General features: G+C 32.0%; 1 long non-coding RNA gene across 4 annotated transcripts; it reads left to right on the top strand.

Moving 5' to 3' along the window:
• Positions 1 to 10,163: 10,163 nt before the first annotated feature.
• LOC139892374 (uncharacterized) lies at positions 10,164 to 12,916 on the top strand. 4 transcript variants are annotated; one of them, XR_011774057.1, is made up of 4 exons: positions 10,164 to 11,517; positions 11,717 to 11,799; positions 11,896 to 12,077; positions 12,610 to 12,916. It is a non-coding gene; the product is annotated as an uncharacterized lncRNA (long non-coding RNA). The 4 variants fall into 4 exon arrangements; XR_011774056.1 differs by having other exon boundaries at positions 11,717 to 11,809; XR_011774058.1 differs by adding an exon at positions 12,221 to 12,265 and having other exon boundaries at positions 11,717 to 12,077.
• Positions 12,917 to 21,702: the final 8,786 nt, after the last annotated feature.

Raw genomic sequence — 21,702 nt, 5'->3', positions numbered from 1 at the left:
GATTCACAGGACATACCGTCATCATGTGTCATTTACACGACTCTTACATTCTATCTAACCTCTAAATATATCAAGAAAATATTTCTTGATAATTCGGTCTTTTTCAGGGTATTCTGGTAATTTAACAATTCACTATTTTACCATTACCATTTCCTTCTTAGAACAATTACTATGTTCATTCTGAAATCTATACCTACGATTTCCGGACCATTACAAGAGATGTTAAATCGCAAGAAGAAGAAATGAAAGGACAAAGCTCCGAAACAGAAATTGTAGTATAGATCGCAACAAATAGAAGGGAGCATTAACTATGGATGACAATGATTATAGAAGACAGAAGCAGGGACATCGAAGTTTAAGGGAAGATATAAAACCCAACAACCACCCGTAAATTATAAACCGTAGATGTCGATGCAAATAGCAATATAAAGACACGGGAGGACTAGAAAAACTATAAACCCAAGAGTATAGTAGAAGTAAATAGATTCTTCCGGTGGCAGATTAAAAAGAAGAATGACAGATATGAAAGTTAAGAGGATATCAAGGATCAGGATGGGATGGAGCATATTAACGAATATTTTAAAGTATGATTTGAGGAAGAAAGAATAGAAGGTGTGAGTTGTAAGGAAACGAAGGGGGTGGATTTATAGACAGAGCAAATCAAAGCAGATTATCACGTATAACCAAAGAGGATCCTAATCTCCTTAATTACCGACGAATCAAATCTTATTATGGAGATCTTCTTCTAAATTCCTTAAATTTCGGAAATCAATCTTGACTACGCCACCTGTTAGGTCAAACCTGCATTTATTCATTTTCACTCTTATGTGATAGCTTCATTCGTGCTCTTCACAAAAACAAATCGTTTTATCTATATCACTCAATTATGATAAAACTCTGTTATCGATTCATATTCGTCATGAAAACATTTTATTAGTTAGCCATGACGACCTCGATCAAATTTCGGGACGAAATTTCTTTTAACGGGTAGGTAATGTGATGACCCGGAAATTTCCGATCAAATTTAAACTTTAATCTTTATATATATCCGACACGATAAGCAAAAATCTGTAATGTTGAGTCTCGAAAGTTTTGAAACTATATTTCTGTAATCAAATATCCTTTGACCATGCCAAACGATTCACGAACAATTATGTGTAAATAAATATATATATACATATAAATATGTCTGATTTTAAATTGAGTTATATTAATGAAACATTGAACGGATTAGTTATTATGAATATAAGATATGAGATCTATTTTATGAATTTGGAAATGCTATCAAGGTATTGAATGAATAATACTTTACATGAACGTATTTGTTCGATGTAAGTTTATCGACGAGATTAAAAGATAATATCAAATGATTGAATTATCGGATACATTGAATTATGATTAAGAGTATCTGTTATGAGGTCCACTTTGAATTAGGTAACCCTTATTATTAACCGTATTCGGAAAATGGTAAAGTGAGTTATAAGTGAAGACAAATGTGTCAATTAACGGGAACTAGCCAAATGTTAGTGGAGTTTTCTGTTCGACTTTCTATATAAACGTTAACTAGTTAACCTTCCTATTATTTAGAGTGAAAGTGAAACTTTGGGAATATAGTTATATTATTTAGAAAGTTTAAGGAAAACAAACTAAACGTTGACGCATAAGGAAATTATATTTTTTTTAAAGTATAAACGTTATAGGATATAATATATTAAACAATCTTCAAATATACTTTGAAATATAATTAAAATCTAAATATTTTATTAAAGTATTTCAAACCTATATATTATAAATATATTTTAATTTAGTCAAAAGACGTTTTGATTTAAGCTAATGTTATTAAATATACTTCGATAACTAACGAGGATATGAATTATAAAAGTAAATGACCAAAACACTCAAAAGATTAAGTTACACTTTGAGTGAGTTAGTTTTTAATTAATTTAAGTCTAGTTATTAATAAAGGTACGTGTCACAAAGTGTTTAATTTAAAATAAAATATTTTGACAAACAACGAGACTTTAATTTATAGAAGGAAATGACCACAACGCTCAATTTTATAAGTTATATTTTTATAAAGGTAATTTATTGTTGAGTAAGTCTAATTTTTGTAAAAGGTACACGTCACGTAACGTAAAAGGCTAGTTTTCTAAATGTACGAAAGTGCGCCCGAAAAACCGAAAGTGGTACATGAGTCGTGAGACCACGACCGTGTCATTTTTGTAAAAATTATATTTTTACCATGAACGTGAATATAATATAATATATAATTAATCATATGAATTAAATATATATTTATATATAATATTAATAAATAAAAAGACTACATAAGTCTTCTTTACAAACAAAAATCACGGATCATTATGTGACAACAAGTTTACACGTTTTCATTTATATTACTATCATTATTATATTTAGATTAAAAAAAAAAAAAATTTTTAAATTATATTAAATAATACTAGAGCAAAATCACGGATCATATTAGACAACTTTTTGATGTGATATCTTTTACACGTTTTTTTTTTATTATTATTATTATATATATATATATATATATATATATATATATATATATATATATATATATATATATATATATATATATATATATATATATATATATATATATATTATATTAATATAATTTGAACTAGAGATCAGGAAATGAAATTCTCTATTTAATCGATATGTTTTGCCATTCTTACGCTCATGCATCTTAAGCTATACTCCAAGATATTTTTGTTTACTTTCAAAACACAAATGTTAGTATACAATAACAAGTTACACGGGTGTTTTATATCGGGTTTCAAGCTGGTTAAAACTAAGGAAATTATGGGTTATAGCTATGGAGGTGATGGGTATGGTTCATGAGTATGCTCGTGAGGTCAAACTAGTGTTTATCATCTCCGTTGCGTTTACGTACCTTTCCTGCAATATTGAATCTCAATATTGATACGTGAGCACTCATAACTTAACTTTTATTTATTAATAGTGTATCCTTGACTAGTGCTCGAGTATTTAGGATTATGCATGCTTGTACTTTTGATATTGCCCTTAGATAGGCTACGTTGAATCTTAAAGGTTGTTATACTAGGGATGAGATAAGATATAAGATATGAAATGTCGTTGGAAAGCTAGCGAAAAATTAAGAACTTTTCATTTAGATATCGAATGGATTCGATGAACGATTAGAAAGTTATGAATTAAACAATTAATTTCGTAATTAAGATTGCTAATGATAATTAGTGAACTAATTTTCTGGGTTATAAAAAGTGGTTATTTGGATTCTACTCGTCGAATAGATGAATTTTCATATAAAGCACGTCTCGTTTCGTTGAACGGTTGTCAAGTTATGAACAAAAGAAGTTTTGCAAATTTTGAAAAAATGTCGAAAAGAGAACTGAAATTCTCGCTGATCTGCGTTGTTTCAGATTTACGAAAAAATACCACTGAATTCTTTGCTGTAAGGTCTAGCAAACGACTTTGACCGTTTGTCAATTTGATTCTCGACGATTTTTCTAAAAATCGTCAAAGTTGACTGTTTGTCACATTTTAAAATTCTGAAAAGAGCTGAAACTTTTTATTAAAAATGTCAGTTTTGTATCAGTTGTCATGGTCGGCCTGATGTATGTTTACTTTTGCCAAAAATCATGTTATATCTTTGTGGTAACTAGAATTTGCAGGCTTTGACCGTTTGTCAATCCGAGTTTCGAGGAATTTTCTAAAAATCCCCAAAGTAGGCTACTCGGTCACTTTTGTAAATTTATTAAAGCTGAAAAATTAACTTTGAAACGCCGAAACCGCGTTGGCAACTACGAGTTGTCTAGGTTTAGTTTACTTCTGTAAAATTTATGCTTAATCTTTTTGGTAATGTGTAACTTTTATCTTTGGCCGTTTATCAATCGGAGTTCCGATAATTTTTCTAAAAATCGCTGAAGTGGCCGTTTAGTCATGTTTGACCGAAAAAATCATTTTTGTATAAGTTATTGTATTTTTGCATGCGACCTCGTTTTTACTTTAACCTTTGACTTTTGACCTTGAACTTTGACTTTTCCCGTTAACTGTTCAGTTAATTTTTTTTGTGTTGACTTTCTCTAAATACTAAAATACTATTTTATGATTATGAAACCATTTGTGTTACGTTGTTTCACACGTCACCTTTTACTAGAATTTTAACTGAGCATGGGTAATATAACATGTTACTATACTGTTGAGTCAGACTCGAGCATTAGGTTTGTGGTACACTATGACTTGGCCTAAATTGTTAGACAAATATTGACCGTCATATAAATATATATAATTAATATAGGTTCGTGAATCCGAGGCCAACCCTACACTTGTTCAATGATGTTATATGTATTTTTACTACAAAATACAGAATGGTGAGTTTCATTATTCCCTTTTTAAATATTTTTGCAATATATTTTTGGGACTGAGAATACATGCGCTGCTTTTATAAATGTTTTACGAAATAGACACAAGTAATCGAAACTACATTATATGGTTGAATTATCGAAATCGAATATACCCCTTTTTATTAAGTCTGGTAATTTAAGAATTAGGGAACAGACACCCTAATTGACGCGAATCCTAAAGATAGATCTATCGGGCCCAACAAGCCCCATCCAAAGTATCGGATGCTTTAGTACTTCGAAATTAATATCATGTCCGAAGGAGGATCCCGGAATGATGGGGATATTCTTATATGCATATTGTGAATGTCGGTTACCAGGTGTTCAATCCAAAAGAATGATATTTTTGTCTCTATGCATGGGACGTATGATTATGAGAAATGGAAGTATGAAATCTTGTGGTCTATTAAAATTATGAAATGATTTTTTATGATAAACTAATGAACTCACCAACCTTTTGGTTGACACTTTAAAGCATGTTTATTCTCAGGTACGAAAGAAATCTTCCGCTGTGCATTTGCTCATATTAGAGATATTACTTGGAGTCATTCATGACATATTTCAAAAGATGTTGCATTCGAGTCGTTGAGTTCATCAAGATTATTATTAAGTCAATTATATTTGGATATATTATGAAATGCTTTACATGCCTGTCAACTGTCGATGTAACGAAAGTTTGTCTTTTAAAAACGAATGCAATGTTTGTAAAATTTATCATATAGAGGTCAATTACCTCGCGATGAAATCAACTGTTGTGAATCGTTTGTAATCGATATGGACTTCGTCCGGATGGATTAGGACGGGTCTCTACAAACATTTGGTTAAACATCGTGTTTCCTTCCATTCCTCTTGCCATTTCGAACTGGAATATTATGATGGGGCATCCATTATATGAACAACGAGTTGAGAAAGTGCAAGTTGCTTTAGTTGTTGAAGATTCGGTTGCTATTCAAGATGTTGGTCATGAAAATGATGACGAGACTGAAGAGGTTGCTAATGTTTATTCAAGATGGTGGTCAGGAAAATGTTGATGAGGCCGAAGCGGTTGTTGTTATTCAGGTTGATATTCGAGATGGTGGTCAAGAAAATGTTGATGAAGCCTAAGAGTGTGCTACTGTTTATGGACAGAATATCAATGAGTTTGAAAGGTCGAGTCTGAAATTTAGTAGTATGCTTTTTGGTGAATCGTCATTTCGGGTTCAACGGGACCGTGACATGACCAATAATTTCTTTGACGTTCCTATTACCTAAGTGACAACTTCGGGGTTACATCAGTTTGTTGTCACCATCCTGGTTTATAATGTTTCACTCAATCTCTTTTGAAGAGCAAAACAATTCTGGTTGTCCATCAATTCCTCGTACAAAGATTGGAAAGAATAAGGCGAAGAAGGAAACGGGATCTTTCGTGCTTCGGGATGAAGAGGAAGTGAACAATTTGATTAAAATTGTTAGGGGCTACTTTTAGTGATTGTCGAATCTTGGTTCGATACTTTGTGCGCTTTGGGTTCGGTTATAAATGGTGGCTCGTCCGACGTTAGGTCCTTTAGGAGAGGAAAAGGTGGGCACATTGAAAAGGTTAGCGGGATGACCTCTTTTCAGGATGACCTCTCGGTCGGACGAACGAAATAACAAGATGCGGCATGTCAAAGCCGGTTAATTGGTTCGTATATTGTTTTTGTTTTCATTTGGTCCTTTAGGGTTTTTAGGAACTTTTGAGTATATCATTGTTGTATCATATTGGTGTATGATCTTGATATGTGGTTTTTTGAGTTGTGTCGTTGATATGTGGTTCGGTAGGCTTGTTTCGAGTTAGCACATAAGTTAGGTTGGTCTAGTTTGGGTACACTCTCCGAGTCATTCGTCACTCTTTGTTTTTTTACTTATACCAGCAATCAGTTTGGGGGTTTTCATCTACTGATGAAAATCCTTTAATTTTAATAGTACTCGTTAGTTTAGAACAATGAAGAACTGCAACAACTTCATTTTTGAGAACAACAACAACAACAACAACAAACCCAATCCCGCATATGCAAGGTATGAGGAGGTGAGATGTAGACAATCCTTCCCCTATCATAGAAAAAAGACAAGTCATTTCTCCACCCAAAATGAAACACTCCCAAGAGTAGAGAAAGTCATCCCTCTCAATATTCTATGGATAGAGAGATTGCTTCCAAAAGGACATCCGGCCTATAAGTAGGAAAAATTTTAAAAAATAAAAATAAAAAATAAAAATAAAAAATAAAAAATGAGACACCATGAAAATGGTAGAATCAAATTTCCATGGATTTTAAATCCTGCCTGGAATTCAATTTAGGCTCTAAGCGATAGTCAAGTCGCCAATAAATCGACGCTTACTGTTGACTCGATTAATAGAGCCAATGTTTTTGAGAAGAACAAAGCAAGTATTCCACACCTAATATCCGAAATTCAATCAAAATCATTTAAATGGATTTCTTATCGATGGAAAAAAGAATGTCTCGATTGGCTCAATTGGCTAACAAATCCAAGATTTTTCGATGCAAATCCCACTACCAAAAAAGGAATAGGCTGATCTCAGGTGAATACGGTCAAGATGTTAGTCCGCAATCTGTTTGCATCTTAATCCCCAAGCTCTTTCAAGTTTATGCTTTTAAATTTTGATCATTCCATGTACATATCTACTTTTCTTGTATGTTTCTGATTTATTACAATTGGTCCTTATTTTAATAAAGTTCTTGTTTGCTTTAAAAAAAAAAGAAAAAATTTATTTTATGTCTCGATGTAAAAAGAAAAATTATGAAATTTCTGATTTTACCCTTAAAGGTAAACTAACATTCTATTCACCCATCTTAAATAAACAATTAACCCGTCAGGGCTTAGCCTATTAGACCGTAGATAATGCATCGTTTCTCCCTCGTTTCAGGCGAACATGGCAAGCCAAACGTCTCACAAACGCCTGTATTGGGACGTTTGTGAGCATTTCTTGGCCGTCGTTTGTCAAACTCAAACACTGAGGAAGAGAAGAATGAGGGTGAGGTGGCGCGTTGTGATTGGTGGCTGGAACTAGTCTATGTTTTTTTTTCTTCAAAAAGCGAACTAGACGTTTGTTGAGTAGCCATTTGAAGTTTTTAATTTTTTTTTCCTATTTTTTCCTATATAAACACACACAGTCTTTTTAATTTTCACACTTCATTCTCATAATTTTCTCATTCTTCATCTAAAAAAAATGGATTCTTTGCTCAAAGTTCAATATTTTGTTTGATACTACGTCGTCCGATGAAGAACCAGAGATGGTCGAAAGTTCAAGACGCCGTGTGCAACGAAACCCACGACTTTTTATTAATTGAGATCGTGAAACTGCAGGTATTGCATTATGGAACGACTATTTCTCACCAACTCCGACGTATCCAACACACTTATTTAAAAGACAGTTTCGTATGCGGATTCAGTTATTTCTCCGTATCTCACCAGGTATTCTTGATTACTCAAACTCTAGTGATTCTGCTCCAAACCATTTTACTTTTTTCCAACAACGTCTGGATGCACTAGGTCGTCTTGGGTTTATAACATTTCAAAAGATCGCTTCCGTGTTGTGCTAGTTGGCGTATGGAATAAGCGTGTATATGTTTGATTAATATTTTAAAATGGGAGAGTAAACGAGAGATGTTTGCTTAAATAATTTTTGTAAGTGTAAAATCGACTTAGATGGTCGAGAATATTTGAGAAAGCCGACGACAACTGACATTTCTCGATTGTATTCGGCGCACGAGGAGAAACATGATTTAAAAAGAATGTTGGGTAGTATTGACTGTATACTTTGGACATGGAAAAATTGTCATGTCGCATGGAAAGGTCAATATATTAGAAGTGATTACGGTCACCCGACGATCATGCTTGAAAAGGTTGCTTCATACGATATGTGGATATGACATTCATTTTTTGGGATGACTGGTTCAAACAACGACATACATGTGTTCAATAATTCTCCGCTATATGATTGTCTTAAAAAGGATACAGCTCCACCGTCACCATTTGAAGTAAACGGATACGTAAATTCCTTTGGTTACTATTTGACAAATGGTATATATCCTGATTGGACAACATTAATAAAGGGATATACGAGTCCTATTGAGGAGCCACGAATCAAATTCACAAGATTTCAAGCTAATGCTCAAAAGGATGTGGAGCGTACATTTCGTGTTCTATAGGGGAGGTTTGCTATTTTAAAAACTCTGGCATGAGTTATGAGTGTCAACAAGATGAGAAGCTTAATGTGTTCTTGTATTATTTTGCCCAACATGATACAAGAAGATAACGAGTTTGCATTAAGTAGGTGGGAAGAAGAATGACTAGACGAACCAGAAAACAGACCTCACCGGAATATTAGAAGAAGAGTCAAGGATTGTCGATCACGCGAAAAGGAAATTCGCTATATAGACGTACACGATCAACTACGTGAAGATTTAGATGGAGCATATTTGGAACATTCCAACAAAATTTCGTTCTACAGACTAGCCGTTATCTATATGTATATTGTGTTTTTAATTTATGTAATTTTTAACTTTTAGGATATTTATGTTTTTGTAATTTTTAATTTGTATGCTTTTTAAATTGATTGTACTTTTTGTTATTTATGAAATATAAATTATGTTAAGGTGTTTATTTTAATTATGTAATGTTTTATCTTATTTTTCAAATAAAATCAATTACATAAATAAAAAAAATCAAAACTAAATGTCACGTCAGCGTCATTTTTTTCTAACACGTTCCCTATTACAACTTCCCAATTTTTCTGTCATGGCCATATCAGCGTCAATCCCAAAAAGTACCCATCTTTTACTCCACGTAGGCGTCACCATTATCCGTATTTTTAAATAAGATTAAACGAGGTAGGTCCTCTCGCATTGCATCGAGAGAATGTTTGCTAAGTTTTATAGACAAAAAGGAGGAGGAGGGGTTTTGAATGTAAGCAAAGGAAACAAATATAAGTAGGTGAAAAACTCAAAGTTTCTCTAAATACAAAAAAAGAAAAGAAAAAAAAAGACCTAATGATATTATATATACAAGAGTAGTATATTATATTCACAAATACTAAATGATATTTATTTAACAATATACTAATTTGCGTATTTACCCGCTACAATATAATAGTGCTACAGTATAACAGTAACCTCACTTTACCGTTATACTGTAGCAGGCTTTTTTTTTTTTTTTTACTAATCCAGACTCTTCCTCTTCTCCATCTTCACACCTCTCAAAATCCTTCGATGCTCAACACCATCTACCATCATCGTCCTTTTCCTGGACCATCATCGTCAACACCATCTTCCTCATCGGAACTCATTTTAGGAAGCTATCGGATATGGTTTCGATGGTTAACTCATGTTTATCGACTGTTGTTGTTGTGGTTGATTGGCGATGGTTTTCATCGATGGTTGTTGTTGTGGCTGATATTGGACATTGAAGTTTGTTGATCTCCATTTTTTCATTGCAATCGATGGTTGTTGCGGTGGTTTCATGCCGTCGGCCTTCTATCAGGGCTTTCTTGCCTCCATCGATATTCACGCCGGTAACTTCCTGTTTGCTATTCCATGGTTTTTAGGGTTTCGTTTTAATACAATATTGTCCTATTATCTTAATTGTTAAACAAAATTATGTGACTCAAAATGTTGGTGAAGAGTGAGAAACTGGATGGTACTGTTGCAGACTGAATTGCAGTGTTGAGTTATACTTAAAAAATTCAAAGATTGTTCTACTCTGTCTGTCAGTCATTGGTTAATGCTTTTCAGTTCTGATATCTGTTAATGTTACTATGCTGTCATAGTCCATCTGCTGAGAATTGTTGATGCATTTGCTGTTGTAAGTACTCCGCAATTACAAGTTTTTTGTATTTGTTCCTTTGTTGTCAATGATAAATCATGATGCATAAGTTTTTTGAAAGTGGTTTTAATTAAAGTAGAGTCTACTATTTGTTTACAGGACCATGTTTGTGATCCAACCTTCCATGGTTTATCTTAACTAAACATAATTGAATCACATGTTGGCAAGGCACCATACGAGTTCCAGCCACAGTGATCTGATGTGTTAGCTGCAACCATTATCATAATATACTATTTTTAAGATTGACTACTGGTATCTGTTAAGGTACTGTACCCTTTGTTGTCGCTAATGCTGATTGGGCTTTACTTACATTAGAAAAGGGTTTAGTCAGAAATTGGCATGGCACCCAAAAAGTTGCAGCCAAGATGATCCCTTTTCTAATGATTGGAAAATGGACTATGATGATTAACATGTAAGAGCCAAATCATGCAATAATAGTAAATGAGTTCGTAACTTGGCGGGGTAACGTAAGTTGCAGCCATGGCGGCTCATAATATGTTGCTTATTTCATATACATGCCTGAGTCCTGGTATATCTATATACTAAATCAAAGCATGGCTACTGCTATCTATTGAGCTACCGTTCCCGTTGGAGTGATTTGTCCTTTCACATAATTTTTGAGGGCATTTAGGTCATCTTACAGCCTCTCTCAAACTCCTACTTAAAGGTTCTAGGTTATTTTTCTAAAGAAAAAGTGTTGTGATGACAAAAAAGGGCTGTGATGATAAACGTGTGAAACATTTTGTATCTTGGCGAGGCAACCCACGGGTTGCAGCCATGTCATGGCAAGGTAACCTACAGGTTTCAGTCATGCAGTGGCGAGGTAACCTATACGTTGCAGCCATCGTGTTTTATGTTTTCTAAATAGAACTTACACACATGACTTAACTGAGCCTCATTGTTTCTTAACTGTTTAACATTTTAAACCTGATTGTTTCAGTAACTTTCTATTATTTATTTTCCGGATTGTATGTTTTTCTTATACGTTTTTCTAAAGATTAATGTTTGTATTCATACCGTGTTACTAAATGGCTGGTAAAAAAAAAAAGAAAGAGTTACATTTATGAGTCTTCGGCTTTCACTTATATCGGCAACAACCCATAAAATGGAGTTTCAGGTATATAACATCGAACATTGCTATTGTTATACACTTCAAAAATTTTATTCTTATGTGTTTTAAAATTTTCAGGTCTTGATACGATCCAGAAGTGTTAGAAACAACAGATTCCATCAGTTCACTAAACATGTAAGCTCTCTATTTGGAATTTTAAAAAACTGTTTTTTGTGAACCTAAGTTGGTAACTTTATCAAATTATACTATTCCAATTGCATCCGTATTATTGCATTTGATTTTTCAGTTGAAAGTTTGAAATGCGAAAGTCGAACAATATTTCTTGAATCGATAGTATAACTCGAGTATAAGTCTTATGAATAAATATTTGCAGGTATATTTCAAATTTATGCTGCATTTTGGCTGATTTGTGTAGGTGTTGGAAGTTCTCAAAATTTTAAAATATATAGTGTCCAGGTGTTGGAAGGTCTCAAACTTTTTTTGGATTACAATTACACAAAGGTGGTAACATCATCTCATTGTTGTTTGTTTTGTTTTTACTATTTGCAACAGGTTCACGTCAGTCAGTCTCTAACCTGGTCTCCTTAGATGCAATGACATCAATAAACATTAATTTTATTGCATAATAATCAGGTCGATTATATGCCTTTGAGAAAGCGCATCGACTAGATCCAACGTCAAGTGGTCGCCCTGTTCATCAATTCAAGAGTGCCTTGCTTCAACGTCTGGAAAGGGTATGTGAACTAACTCACATCTTTTTTTTTTTTTTTTTTTTTTTTTAAAGCAACTCACATCTTCTAATTGTCATAAAATAACTAACCTGTATTTTTTTGCTTAATTGATGAATTCCAATATATGGTTTACTCTATATATGTAGGAAGATGAAACCACAAGCTTTGCACATTACTGATAAAATTGACTGGTAATCAAACTTCCATCTGTGGTTTTCGCTAAAGGTGAAAACATCGGCCTGGTTGGGGGTTTTAGGTCAAATTAGGTTCCGGTCAAACATGTAATACTGTTCTAGGGAAGTTCAAAACACCGTCTGAAACACACAATTTTATATTCCTTATAACTGCGAAGCTTTATTTATACATTATCATTTTCATTTGTACTAAATCACAAGTTGAAGATATATGATGATTATGGAAACTAAAACAATTATAAATTAATAATTGTGTTATAGTTGTGTTGTACTTATGGAATGCCCTTTCAAATAACGACTACTGTTGTACTTATAATTGTGGTGTACAATTTGCTATGCAGCAAGTAGCAGTAGCAAAATATGAAGCATCAAGGAAGCATGAAGCAGCAGCAGTAAACATCCTAGCATGGTTATAAGTTTTGATTAATAGTATAAGATGGTGCTGGCATTTTAAATTTATACTGTATTTCATTACATGTTGATTATTTTGATTTTACAAAACAATACGTGCCGAAACAATACAAAATTTATACATAGCCCCCGCAACGCGGGGCACCCTATACCTAGTTATATGTACAAGAGTAGTAAGGATGGTAAGAGCAGTAAGAGTAGTAGGGTGTAATATGCATGTTATTGAATATATAATATCATTAGTAGTGAAAGTAGTAAGAGTAGTACCACATGCGTTAAGAGTATTAATTTACTATTCATAATTTTATTGTTTTACTATATATGGATTATACTATCCATAATTACTCCCTCCGTCTCATTCCAATAGTTCACAGACAAAAAGCACGCAGTTTTAGGAAATCTCACTAACTTCATTTCTCCACCAATGAAATATCATCTCTCTCCAGATCCACTAATGAAATATATTCTTTTCTTTCTATTTATGGGAGTGGACTATCAGAATGGGACAACCCAAAATAGAATAATGGCCTATTGGAATGAGACGGATGTAGTATGTTGTTTTAGTATATATGGAGTAATTAGGAACATAAACTCTCTCCTGGTTACTAAGGTTCACTCGAAATGACTTCGGGCTAGTGATATATATATATATATATATATATATATATATATATATATATATATATATATATATATATATATATATATATATATATAGTGGTAGGATCAAGAGGGAAGTAACCATTCGGGGGAAGCTGGGGGAAGTAAAATTTTTTTTTTTTCGTTTTTTAAAAAAACTTTGTTCACGAACATTATAGATGAGATGAAAATATGAACATTTAGTAGAGACACTTTGTGATAAATGTTTTTATTTTGGCGGGAAAACGCTCGAAGAAGTAATATATAACAATTATCGTGTTTTTCGAGCGTATTTTAAGGTTTTAGCTATTGGGGTTTAGATATTAGGGTTTATAGGGTTTAGATATTAGGGTTTAGAAATTTAGGGTTTAGGATTTAGATTTAGGGTTTAGATTTAGGATTTAGATTGAGTTTTTAACACGAACGGTTTAGAGTTTAGGGTTTAGGGTTTAGGGTTTGGTGTTTTGGGTTTATGGAATAAACCCAAAACACCAAACCCTAAACCCTAAACCCTAAACTCTAAATAGGGCTAAATTTTACTTCACAAAACATGGAAAAAAAAAGTTCATATTCTTCACGAACAATATTATCTTGAATGTTATTTTTGTCGATCGTTTTTCCGCCTAAATAATAACATTCATCACGAAGTGTCCCTTCTAAATGTTCATATTTTCGTGTGATCTTGATGCTGAAAATTTTTTTTTTCAAAAAAAACGAAAAAAATAATAATTTTGCTTCCCCCGATTGGTTATTTCCCCATTGATCTTACCCCTATATATATATATATATATATATATATATATATATATATATATATATATATATATATATATATATATATATATATATATATATATATATATATATATATATATGTGCGGCGTATTGTTTGGCTATTTATAAAAGTAATTAAAATAAAGATTGTAAAAAAGTAATCTAGACAGTTAGATTGATCAGATTTGAATATGAATAATTAATTTATATTTTGTAATCTATAGTTTCTATTAAAATTGTAAAATGATGATGTCATAATAAAGCTATTTTCCTTCATTAAAAAAAAACCAAAAATAAATAGAAAAAAATTTGAGAGCCTCTTGATGATGTCATTAACATTAATTAATAAAATTAATAAAATTTATTTTTATTATTATTATTTATTTTTATTATAATAATTATAATTTAAATTTATATTATTAATATTTAAATATAGATTCTATTTACGAAATTGATTACATTACATGTGTATGCAAAAATACATGTCTCTATATATTTGTAAAAACAATGACAAGTTTATTAGTCGAACGGGTCATTAAAATAAATAAATTTAGTATTTACATTCACTCAATACCTAAAACATGTTATTAAATTGCTTCGTTTAAACAAACCCGTGATTTCACGGGTCATTTCACTAGTATAATTGATAATTGCATATAAGGGTATTTAATTTAACAATATACTAAAACCCATAGCGTTCGATTTTATTGTACTTTGTGCGTACAAGGAAGATGTCTTCAAACTTTTAGAGGATCATATGGGTGCTGATAACTTTTTTTTTTTGACACCTTCTCCACTCTGTCCGATAGCTTCGTCCACTATTCTTGACTCAAAATCTATGGCTGCCAGACAAAGTTTCGGTCGGTTGAGAATCTTAAAGAGGTAGCTTCCTCCTTCCGTAAGGTTTTGCACAATGCCGAGTCAATTTTCGAGGTAAAGCTTCTTAGTGTTGCTTATGTGTTTATTGAATTGGGAAGTCCCTCGTTGTTGATCGATGTGTTACAAAAAAGGTTAAAAACACGTTGTATTTCGACCCATTTGTATTCAGGTTAGTGAGATTTTGGACATTAACTTTGTCGGTTAAATCGTTCACGATGGTTTTTTCGCCGAAGCTTCTAGCTAATCTAATCGACCAGTTTGGCTTGGAGAGATGCTTTTGGAAGCGGATATACGTGGTTGGGTCTCATAATAGTTTGGTTGGCGAAGGGGGTCTTGGTTCTGACTTCTGACCGAGGTTCGCATTACATAGGTGTTGGTACCTGACTAACCAATTGGATGTTGTTACTAAGGCGTTGCAATCACAATCTGATTGTGTGCTTTTTCTAATCTAGCCCGGTGTTGATGATCCTTTTACTGAACAAAGTGTAGATATTACTTCAGTTTTAAATAATAATTTGGGTTCGAATTTTTGTCATGATGTCTTTGTTGGTTTGGATCGTACTCCACTCGAGCCTATTGATTTATCTTGCCCGGGTTTGCTTAATCACAAAGATTGTGAGTTGAATAAAATATTCAATCGTTGCATGTTCCTAACTCGTCCTCTGTTGGTTTTGATGTGCCCAGGTCTTTGGATTTTCGTCACCTTAATAAGGACATTCTCGTTGGGATTAATGGTTCTGACTTTTTTTCCATGAAAGATTCGACCAATGATGGGGGTACCCCATCTCCGGAACACAACCGAAGATATCTACTCGAAGATAATGATTTACAAAGGTATCACATTTACCAAGACCGAAGGCACAAGACCATGTCACGATATTGCCTAGTTCGAAGGTAAGTTATAGGCGGGAAAACACCTTCTACATTTTATAACGACCCGTCCTAATCCATCTAGACGAATACTACATCGCGAGGTATTTGACCTCTATATGATACATTTTATAAACATTGCATTCGTTTTTAAAAGACAAACTTTCTTTACATCGAAAGTTGACGGCATGCATACCATTTCATAATATATCCGACTATAGTTGACTTAATAATAATCTTGATTAACTCAACGACTCGAATGCAAGGTCTTTTGAAATATGCCATAAATGACTCCAAGTAATATCTCTAAAATGAGCAAATGCACAGCGGAAGATTTCTTTCGTACCTGAGAATAAACATGCTTTAAAGTGTCAACCAAAAGGTTGGTGAGTTCATAAGTTTATCGTAAACAATAAAATGCATCATTTTGATAGACCACAAGATTCAAATATAGTACACCTATCTCGTGTACGAAACCATTTTTCATAATGCTTAGCAGAGTAGGTTCGTATCCTTTTCTCCCCCGTAGGTTGCCTCGCGATTTTTAAATAACCGTACACATATCTCGTGTACAAAATATAATACACATAACCTGTGTATAAAAATCATTCTCTCGATACATAACATTTATTTCGATTTCATTGCTCAACATGGTAACCGACCTTAACATATAATGCGCATCAATAATATCCCCAAAACAGAACATCTCGTCGGTATAATATATAAACTTCGAAGTACTAAACACCACAAGCCCACTAGCTCTTCCGTCTAGTGAACATTCTGGGCGGGGGTGTTAAATCCGGTAGCTACCTTTAGGATTCGCGTGAATTAGGGCCATACCCGTTTCTAATTCTTAGGTTAACAAGCAATAATAATCAGGGAAAAATATTCACAACAATTAGTGGCAATTATAACGTCCAACTAATTCAATAATAATCCACAGAACTTATGTCTGCATAATAATTCATTCGAGGAATGTTTTGCTTGTATCTATCTCGTCAAACATTTATAAAAGCATCTCATGTATTCTCAGTTCAAAAATATAGATTTCAAAGGCATTTAATAAAACAGTTGTAAAAACAGCGTATGTATTCTCAGTCCCAAAAATGTAAAGAGTAAAAGGGAATCAAATGAACTCACGATACGATATTTTGTGGTAAAAATATGCATACGACGGAACTGAACAATGCAAGGTTGGCCTCGGATTCACGAACCTATAACAAGTAAGTATATATATTAACACATTGTAATACTAATCAACTAAGTTTATATATATTTTATAATATATATAGATTAATATCCTTATATATAATTATATTAATCCTTATAATTTGTAATAATACTTATATGATATATATATATATATATATATATATATATATATATATATATATATATATATATATATATATATATATATATATATATATATTAATATACATAATATTATACTAGTTAATATATTAAAAATCTAATATTAGTATACTTATGATATATGGAATAAATATACATTTTTATATAAATCTATTTTGTTTGTAAAAATAATAATAATAAAATAATGATAATAATAATAATAATAATAATAATAATAATAATAATGATAAAAATAATAATAACGATAATTTTACTATTTTTTTTTTATAAAAATGATACTTTTAATAATAATGATAATAATATTAATAATAAGAACAATACCAATAATAATAATGTTAGTAATGATAATACTAATAATAATTAATGATATTACTAATGATAATAATAATAATGATAATAATATAAATTATAGTAATAATAATAATAGTAGTTATGACATTAATATTAGTAATAATAATGAGTAATCTAACATTAATAATAATAATAATAATGGTAATACTACTTTAAAAAGCTTTTCCCAAAAAAATGCACCAATCCGGGCTCGAACCCGAGACCTCTCGTTCAATAGTTTCCTTCAAAACCACTGAACCACTCTTTGCTATCTGATTTAATTCGCCCATTAATTGATATAATCTATCAATGTTACAGCCTTCTTCTAAACCCATTTAACATCTTCATAATCATAATCATCCTAATTACTTTTATCATCATCAACTATCATCATACTCAATTCTAATCATAATCATAATCATAATCATAATCATAATCATAATCATAATCTTTATGATTTCATCATCATCAATCTTCCTTATCATCATTCGTTGTTCTTCTCGTGAACCACTATCATATTTATCACACCATCACCATCGTCATTATGTTCATCACTATAATTCGCTGTGAAAGAAGTACGAGGTCATAGCATCACAAGAACGAAGAAGAAGCAAACGCAGCCATCATGAATCGAGTAGATGATTAAAAAAAATAGTGTTGGGCTTCGGTGATCTATCATAAACAGGAACGATTTATAAGCCAGCCCAACAGAAAAACCTAGCTGGACCTCGGCCCAATGAGCATAATCATAACAGCCCAAAAGCAGCCCATATAGTATTATGAATATGTCATGTTTTTAAATAAGAGTTTCATGGTTATAATTAGGGAATGGGTCCCCGTCCAAGTGGTTATTGCTTTCTAGCTGTCGACTAAAAGAAAAAAAAGAAACGTACAGCCATTAATTAGAAATAGAAACACAAGTTGCAGCGAGTAGTAAAAAAGTTGTAATCATTCGATTGATTGGGTGGTGTTGATTGAAACAGAATATAGAAGTAGTAGTAATCGGTTCATCATAGTTGCAGGTTTTCTTTGAGTTGTTATTTTCAGCTGAAACAGAAAGAAACAGAAGACTGGAGCAGTAGTTCAGTTCAATAGTGAAGTGGGTTTGATGGTTCCATTAGCGTTTGAGGGTTCCACGAAGAGAGAGAAAAGTATTGATGGTTGTTCAATTGTAGAAATATATATTTAAACAGATACAAGCAGCTGGCTTCAATGGTTTAATGGCGATGAAGTGGTGGTGTCGATGGTTGTAAATGGTGGATATGAGATGACGATCGAAATAAAAACATAATTTGTTGAGTCGTAGGTGTGTTTCGATTGAAGGGGGTGAGCTTAAGGTGGAGATGGTGTTGCGGTGTGATTCATGGTGTATGGTTATAGCGGTCGTAGGTGGTTGATTAGTCTCGGTTGAATGGAAACAAGTGGGTTTCATGAAGGTAGGTTGAGTTCATGATTTCAATAATAGCAGGAAGAAGGAAGCTAGTAATAGTGGTGATGCAGGTTGGTTCGTTGGGTGTTTTAATAGAAAACAGTTACGTATAGCAGCTTGAGATGTTTGTTAAATGTAACAGAAATGAAACAGGGTAGCTTGAGTAGCGGTTTCATGATTTCATGTGGGTTTCTTGTCGAACATGTGGTAATACATAAAGAGTTATTGTAGCATCGACAAGAACAAGTGAGGTGGGTTTAATAGAGCACAAAAAAATAATGGTGGTCTCGGTTTTGGTTGTCAAACAACAAAAATAAAATAGCAACGATTGATGATTATGATGGTGATAGGAGATGGTGGTTACATTGTGTTTTCACAAAAAAGATGGTGGTTGAAGGTTGATCAAGGTGGTTCACGGTTTGAGGTGGTGAAGTGTGGCGGTTCAACGGTGGTTAATATAGTGACCTATGGGAGTGTGTGTTGGGTCTCGGTTTGCCTATACACACAAGTTCTCATACATCTATATATAGATATATTTAGATGTAATATATATAATATAATAATTATAATATAATATAAGTAAAACATGTGATTATTAAGGACACAATAATCTCAAATAATACATTCAATTATCACGGGTACAAATGATTATTAGACTGCCGACTGTTTTCACGGGTTGTGTATCGTGCACTATTTGAAATTAGTGGCGGATAAAAATGTTCAGAAAAATCTCATATTTTTAAATTAACTATATTTATTTATTTTGAACATTATGGTATAAAATTCGATCATTAACTATTAAATAAAAATTACATTAATTATTCACTCCCATCCCCAAGTAAAATATAAAAAGTTTTAAAATTCAACAAATAGTTCCTAAATACATTTTTAATAAGCCTAAAATTTATATTACTCATTTTCAGATCACCGTTTATTTTAAAATCACCTAAGTTTGAACTTAACTTATTTAAATAACCATCGAATGATAAACGAGTGCTTCTATCGTTTACTAAATAAATTCGGAACTATATAAATATACATTCAATATACCTTACATATATATAGATCTATTTTAATATCGTATATTATTTTATTTACATAATTAATTAACTCATATAATATTTTAATTTATAATAATTAATATATATATATATATATATATATATATATATATATATATATTTATTTACACATAATGGTTCGTGAAATGTCGGGAATAGTCGAAGGGTAATTGATTACATGAACACAGTTCAAAGTTTTTGAAACATCAACATTACAGACTTTGCTTATCGTGTCGGAAACATTCAATCATATAAAGATTAAGTTTATATTTGGTCGGAAATTTCCGGGTCGTCACAGTACCAACCCGTTAAAGAAATTTCGTCCCCGAAATTTGATCGAGATCGTCATGGCTAACAATAAGAATGTTTTCCTGATGAATATGAGCTGATAAATAGAGTTTTATTACTGTTGAGTAATATGGATAAGATAATTCGATTACTCGAAGAGTACGAGTGAAGCTATCACAAAAGAATAAAATGAGTAAATATAGGTTAGTCTTAACCGGTGACGTAGTCACGGTTGATTTCTGGAATTCAAGGATTTAGAGAAAATCTTCGTAATAAGATTTGATTCTTCAGTAATTAAGGATATTAAGATCTTCTTTGGTTAAATGCAATAATCTGTTTTGATTGCTCTGTTAGATATTTCACTATAAATCTACTCCCTTCGTTTCCTTTATATTTTAGAGTTCCATCTTTTGTTTTCTCTTCCCGACTTAAGTCAAGCGACTAATGGTCCAGAATTCGTAGGTATGAAGTTTCGAATGAACATGACTAATGTTCTAAAAGAGAAATTGTAATAGCACGATCTTGATTGGTAAAATTACCAGAATTCAAGAGAAAAGATAGAACTATCAAGAAGATATATTCTTGATATGTTTGGAGATTAGATAGAATGTAAGAGTCGTGTAACATGACACATGATGACGTTATGGTCTGTGAATCATCATGTTTCATTAGAAACTCAGCATGACTTACTGTAATATAATCACGTTGATCAAGTATCATTATATTATACTAACTCATGTTTCAGTTCCCAACACTACTTCAATAACATTCATATTTTAAATTCGAATTTTTTTTCTTTCAGAAAAAGAAACTAAAATGGTTTCCTTTCTGATGTAACATTGATATTGCGAAAAGATAGATGATTTCAGATAAGAATAGTTATGAAAATATCTTCAGAAATATGAAAGATACGATAATATCTTAGAATTTTTAGAATCATAGTGTGATGAAGAAATTCATTCACAGTGATTTAGAGCAATTAAGGAGTAAGGTATTCGCTAAAGATTTCATCAGAAACAGAATCATCAGAATTCTTTGAAGGCAGATTTAGTCTTTGTGATTTGTCCATAGCCTCCTTCATGGTTTGCTCAATTCGTTTTTCAGTACCAAAATTTTTGAGTTTTTTTTTCAGCATGCCCTTCTTTATTATTAAACTTTTAACTGTTAAGGCAGTCTTCAGTTTTCACTGCTTCATCAGCTTTTTCAAAACTCAGAAAACTGATTCATAGGCTAAGGCGCTTTTCAGAAATTCAGAATTGAAGTTCGTAAATTCAGGAGATAGAAGTTATATATATATATATATATATATATATATATATATATATATATATATATATATATATATATATATATATATATATATATATATATATATATAT

The sequence above is a fragment of the Rutidosis leptorrhynchoides genome, chromosome 2, assembly GCF_046630445.1.
Source record: "Rutidosis leptorrhynchoides isolate AG116_Rl617_1_P2 chromosome 2, CSIRO_AGI_Rlap_v1, whole genome shotgun sequence".
Lineage (NCBI taxonomy): Eukaryota > Viridiplantae > Streptophyta > Magnoliopsida > Asterales > Asteraceae > Rutidosis > Rutidosis leptorrhynchoides.
This window is presented reverse-complemented; position numbering and strand designations above follow the sequence as displayed.